This window comes from Lycium barbarum, chromosome 5, assembly GCF_019175385.1.
Source record: "Lycium barbarum isolate Lr01 chromosome 5, ASM1917538v2, whole genome shotgun sequence".
Classification (NCBI taxonomy): domain Eukaryota; kingdom Viridiplantae; phylum Streptophyta; class Magnoliopsida; order Solanales; family Solanaceae; genus Lycium; species Lycium barbarum.
In genome coordinates this window covers 10,127,007-10,133,006 of record NC_083341.1, presented here as the reverse complement: position 1 = coordinate 10,133,006, position 6,000 = coordinate 10,127,007, and positions in this window count along the sequence as shown.

Sequence of the window (6,000 nt, the reverse complement as noted above, 5' to 3'; positions counted from 1 at the left end):
TATATATATATATAGGATGCCTTGGACCGTACTTCCTCTTGTTCTATGTTCTGGACTCTGGAGAGTAAGTCGCATCGTACACCCTTTTTTAGCACATCTTTTATGAATTCATATACGTATTCATATACACTACATTCAATTAATTGGGACCAGAAGTGCTACTAAAGGATCTTTGCCTAGAACCAAAATCGATCTTTAGCTTACCAATCACGTGTAAGAAGTCTATATCGGCATTTCAATAGGTTTAGCAAGTCCAACTTCAAGAATTTAGTTTGACACCCAAATATCGACGGTTATTTACCGTGGTTAGGAATTCTGGTAATTAGAATTTGCATGCGAGATATGAATTTGAATATTGGATAAGTGCTTAGAAATAGTTCTATTAACATTGATCTTCTACAAGCACGAACTTGGCATAAAGAAACTGGACATATAAAATATCTTAATCCCTCCATCACTTACTTGTCCATTAAGGACTTTGCATACCCCTTAATAAATAATAAATGAAGAGCATGATACTCATATTAATTGTTGTATCATTTTAATGAACTTGAAAAATGATTTGAAATGAATAATTAATACTATGGGTAAAACATGAAAAAAAAAATTGGTCTTCTCTTGATATGCCAAATTATAAATAAAAGTGAAAATGTATTTTTAAAATACTGGACCGAGGGAGCAGTATTATTTTCAACATTTGCTCATCCAATAGCTACTAGATTTTCCGAGTAGCGTAATCACACTATCCCAAATATAAGGGAAGAAAGGAAACGCATTGGAGTAATTTTATTTTATTAGATTTTTTTTTTCAAAAAAAAAAAAAAGGGTAAAAGCTAACCTATTCACCGTAAAGTGATCTAGTGACACCGGAAAGTGGTTTAGTGACTTTTATGTTAATACACTTAAAAGTTAAGTGACTTTTGTGTTAGAAACGATAGTTAAGTAACTTTTGTGTTAGAAACGATAGTTAAGTGACTTGTGTGGAAAAAAAGTGATAGTTAAGTGTCCATCTCTGAAATTTACCCGTGCCTTTTGATGATTTGTTTTAGATCACATGTTTAAAAGCCTTATTTTCTTTATTAAATTTTATGCAAGTCAAATCACTGCTATATAAATTGAGATTGAGGGATTAGTATACACTAATCTTACCGCATAACAGGAGTACTGCGAAATTGACCTGCAACAGAAATGCTAGTCTGGTATTGCAAAATTTCACTTCACAGACCTCCATTCTATTGTTTGACGTTATTAACGAGACAACACAACTTTTCATAATATAGTTTTCTTTTTAGTCTGTCTTAATAATTTAAGTTTAAAATTTCATTTGATCTCAATGAAATAATCAATAGACACACAAATATTTATAATTTATTTTAGATCATATATTTCAAAATCCTTATTTTCTTTATTAAATTGTATGCCAAGTCAAACAACGTCATATATATATAAATTGAGATTGAGGGAGTTGTATGCATGTATTTTACCTCATAACCAGAGCAACTATAGAATTGACCCGCCACAAACTGGCCTGGGAACTTTTTAGCAAACTCAAATAAATGCACAAAATTGCATAATGAATCAATTACATGTGACTCTAAAAATAGGTCAAAATAATACATTCACACAACAGTCACTATTAAACTTAGATGAATTGATTTGGAGAAGAAAACTCGAGCTACAACAATGGTTGTTACAGTGCAATGGAGTTCATGTGAAGAGAGAGAAAGTGTGGAACAAAAATCTGAATTTGTGAAAGTGAGAACTCAAATGTTTATTTCTACTAACTGAAAGTTATATATACATGTACAGCTCACTTTACAGTTGTCAACAACTAAGCATAACTAACTAGTTCCTAAACTAACTAACAGACTCTAATCATTAGCTAACTAATTGACTCTGATGTAATTAACTAATTAATTTAAACTGATATCTTCAATACCCTTCCTCAAGTTGGTGGTGATGATTTCACAACCAACTTGCTTAGCATCATTGAGTGTTTGATCCCAGTTAGAGCCTTTGTGATAATGTCTACTAACTAATCAATACTGGCAATGTGATGCAAGGAAATGAGCCCCTCATGTAGCTTATCCCTAACAAAGTGATAATCCACCTCTATGTGTTTGGTACGCTCATGAAAGACAGGATTTCTAGCTATGTGAAGTGCTGATTGACTGTCACAACACACAGCAATAGGAGATGGACAGCAAATAGTTAGTTCATTGAACAGTCTCTGCAACCATACTAGCGCACCCACAACTTTTCTCAATGATCTGTACTCTGCCTCTGCTGAGGACAAAGAGACAGTCTCTTACTTCTTAAGCTTACCTATCAATTTTCTGTAGTATGTTGGATCAGTCATGGTGTCCCCTCCTTGGCCTTGAGCTTCATAATGGGATCAAGAGGTTAAGAGAAAGGGCCAAGGGTGATGCTTTCATATTCTTTGAGTAAGTCAAGAACTAACTTCCTCTGGAAAATGATGCCCCTAACACACACCCCCCCCCCCTCAGTGTGCAGAATTTCAATACCCAAGAAGTAGTGCAATTTCCTAAGGTCTTTACTCTTGAATGTGTCATGCAAGTATAGCTTGAGATTTGTGATTTCTGCAGAGTTTGTTCCAGTTAGAATGACATCATCAACATACACAGCTACAAACACCATCAAAGAACCATTTTTCTTGTAGAACAAAGAATAATCATGATGAGAATGTTGATAACCTCTGAAGGACAATGCTTCAGTCAACTTGGCATACCATTGCCTACTTGCTTACTTCAGTCCATAGAACGATTTATTGAGTTTGCATACTAAGGTGGTGTTAGTTACATCTAAACCTTGGGTCACCGTCATATACACTTCTTCATGGAGATCTCCATGAAGAAATGTATTGTTGACATCAAGTTGAAACATGTCCCAACCCTTCTTGACTGCACAAGCTACTAAAGTTCTAACAATAGTCATCTTGACTACTGGAGAATATGTTTCTATGTAGTCAATACCAACCTGGTGAGTGTACCCTTTTACTACCAATCTGGCCTTAAATCTCTCTATGCTTCCATCTGCTCTATGTTTGACTTTGTAAACCCACTTGCAACCAATAACTTGTTTCCCTACTGGTAACTGTACAAGATCCCAAGTGTTGTTTGCATAGAGGGCCTTAAATTATTGTGACATAGCAGCTTGCCAGGCAGGGTTCAAAGCTGCTTCTTCATATGATGAAAGCTTATTATCATGACAAACACTTTGAACAAGAAGCTGACTAGTAGGGGTTAGTGCATCACGAGCAAGATGGTGGTGTTTTGAAAATAAGGCATAGAGGAAAAAACTGGAGGCATTTGGCTTTAATGTGGGAATGTTGCAAATGTAATATTTTAGGTGTTCAGGTGGTTTATTAGGTCTCTGTGAAGTTCTCTGTGGAACCATGGATGAAGGTTGAGCTGGTGGGTGGAAAATAGGAGATGGGATTGGTGATGGTGGTGATGAGGGATGAGCAGGAGGTGGTGAATGGGAAATGGGAAATGGAGGTGCTTGTTGGGATGAGTCAAGTGGCATATCAGGTTCAGTGACAACTGCATTTCTAGTATCATTAATTAGGGTATTTTGAGGTCTTGTTTCAGCACTTTTAGAGAAATCATCAAACACTACAGACTTAAGAACAGCAGGAAAAGATACATTATTAGATAAAAGAGTGAAAAGAAGACAAAATCATGAAACACCACATCTCTAGAAACATGTAATCTTTTTGTGGCAAGACTCAGCACCTTGTAGCCCTTTATGCCATAAGGATATCCCACAAATATGTGAGTTGTGGTTCTTGGTTAAAACTTGTCTCTATGCACCTTTGGCACAGTTGGATAGCATAGACATCCAAAGGTTTTTTGGTGAGAATAGTCTGGTTTTATTTTGTACAGAAGTTCATAAGGGGACTTATTCTTCAATTGGGTTGATGGGAGTCTATTTATAAGATGAATAGCTGTCAGTATGCACTCTCCCCAATATTTCAAGGGCAATTTGGACTGAAACAAAAGTGCTCTGGCAGTTTCAAGCAAGTGTTTATGCTTTCTTTCCACCACACTGTTTTGTTGTGGTGTATAAGGGAAACTTTTCTGATGAAGTATACCTTTGGTTTGAAAGAATTGATTGGCTTCATTACTAGTGAATTCAAGGCCATTGTCTGATCTGATGGTTTTAATGGAGGTGTTAAACTAATTTTCTACCATAATGGTGAAGGCCTTTAAGACTTGGAGAGCATTACTCTTGGTGCTAAGCAGATGTGTCCATGTGCATCTGCTAAAGTCATCTACCAAGGTGAGGAAATATTTATAGTTGTCATGTGTAATTACATGGTAGGGGCCCCCCATAAGTCAATGTGAAGCAATTCAAAGATATTGTGTGTAAAGGTGGTACTTTGTTTGAAGGGAAGTCTGGTTTGTCTTGCCATGGGACATATGGTGCGTAAAAATGGTTGTCTTGGTGAGAATTTCACTGGTAACGTGGAAATACCTCTCATTTTAACAAAGGGCACATGGCCAAGTCTGCTATGCCACATTAAGTCCACATTGCTATTGATAGACAAGTAGGAATTATTACTATCAGACAAACAAGGATTCTTGCTAACAGTCAGACAAGAGTTGTTGTCGACAAACAAACAAGAATCATTGGCAGACTCATCAGTTTTATTATTGTGAAAAGTGGAAATATATACATAAAGGGATGAATATGAAACATATGGAGGGGAAATGAGGATTCTGTTCCTAGTGAACATGTTGCTGCCACTATTTACATTGTTAAGCTTCTTTCTAACAAGAGAGGAGTCACTACCAGGAAAACAACAACAAACAGAAATCACATTAGTAGCACTACCAACATTACACTTGAGACATATGGAACAAAGAAAGTAGAGTCCATCTCTGCTACTACCAATCACCTGAGGCCTCTTCATCAAAAGGGCCCTGAAATAGACATAATGCATTAGTAAAGAGAACCATGCATTTTAAGGAAAATGTCAAAGAATGAACTGAAACAAGATTGTACTTGAAACAAGGCACATATAACACTTTATGTATCATGATTCTAGGTGTAATTGTCACATCACCAAACTGTGTCACTTTAACTTTGTATCCATTTGGGAAAGACACTAGTATGGGATAAGGTAAGGTTGTAATGTTGGTTAAGGAGGCTTTGTTAAAATTCATGTGATTGGATGCCCTCAAGTCTATGATCCACAAGTAAGCTTTTGATTCAAAGCATTTACATGAAGGTTTGTCAAAATCAATAGAAGAAGTACAGACTACAATACCTGTAAAGTTGGCAGAACCAGCATTGACATTAGAGTCATTATTCTGATCTTCTCCAGTGTTCTCAACTTGGAAATGTTTCAGCATACTTATGATTTGTTCATATTGTTCCTTTTTCAATTTGGAATTCTGATGGTTAGCACTCTGAGTATCATTTCTTGGATATTCCTCTCCATAAGTGGATGTCAGATCCTCATGTGCATTAGCTGCAACTCTCTTCCCTTTATCAAAGCTAGAATACTGGTTATTGGTTTGTGGATAGCTTTGGTAGTTGCCTTGTGGATTGTTGCTATGGTTGTTATTAGGATACCAATGCAGTTTGTAGCATTTGTCTTTGGTATGTCCTGGTCTTTTGCAGAATTCACAAAATAAGTCAATTCTATTGTTGCTTGAGTAGTTGTTGTTTCCTGAGTAACTATTGTTTCTTGATGGATGGTTGAATCCTGAGTGGTTGTTCTTTCCTATATAATTTGTTCTAAAGTTCCTTCCAGATGAATTTCTATAGTTCACAGTAGATGCATTCAATGAAGTTGATCCAATTTCCAGTCGATTGTTAGGCCTAAATTCTCTTTGTTTTTCCTCCTAAATCAATATGGAAAATGTTTGTGCCATGGATGGGAGAGGATTCATCATAAGAATACTTCCTCTCACTACAGTATATACCTCATTCAATCCCATAAGGAATTGAATCAAACGTCTGCCATGTTCT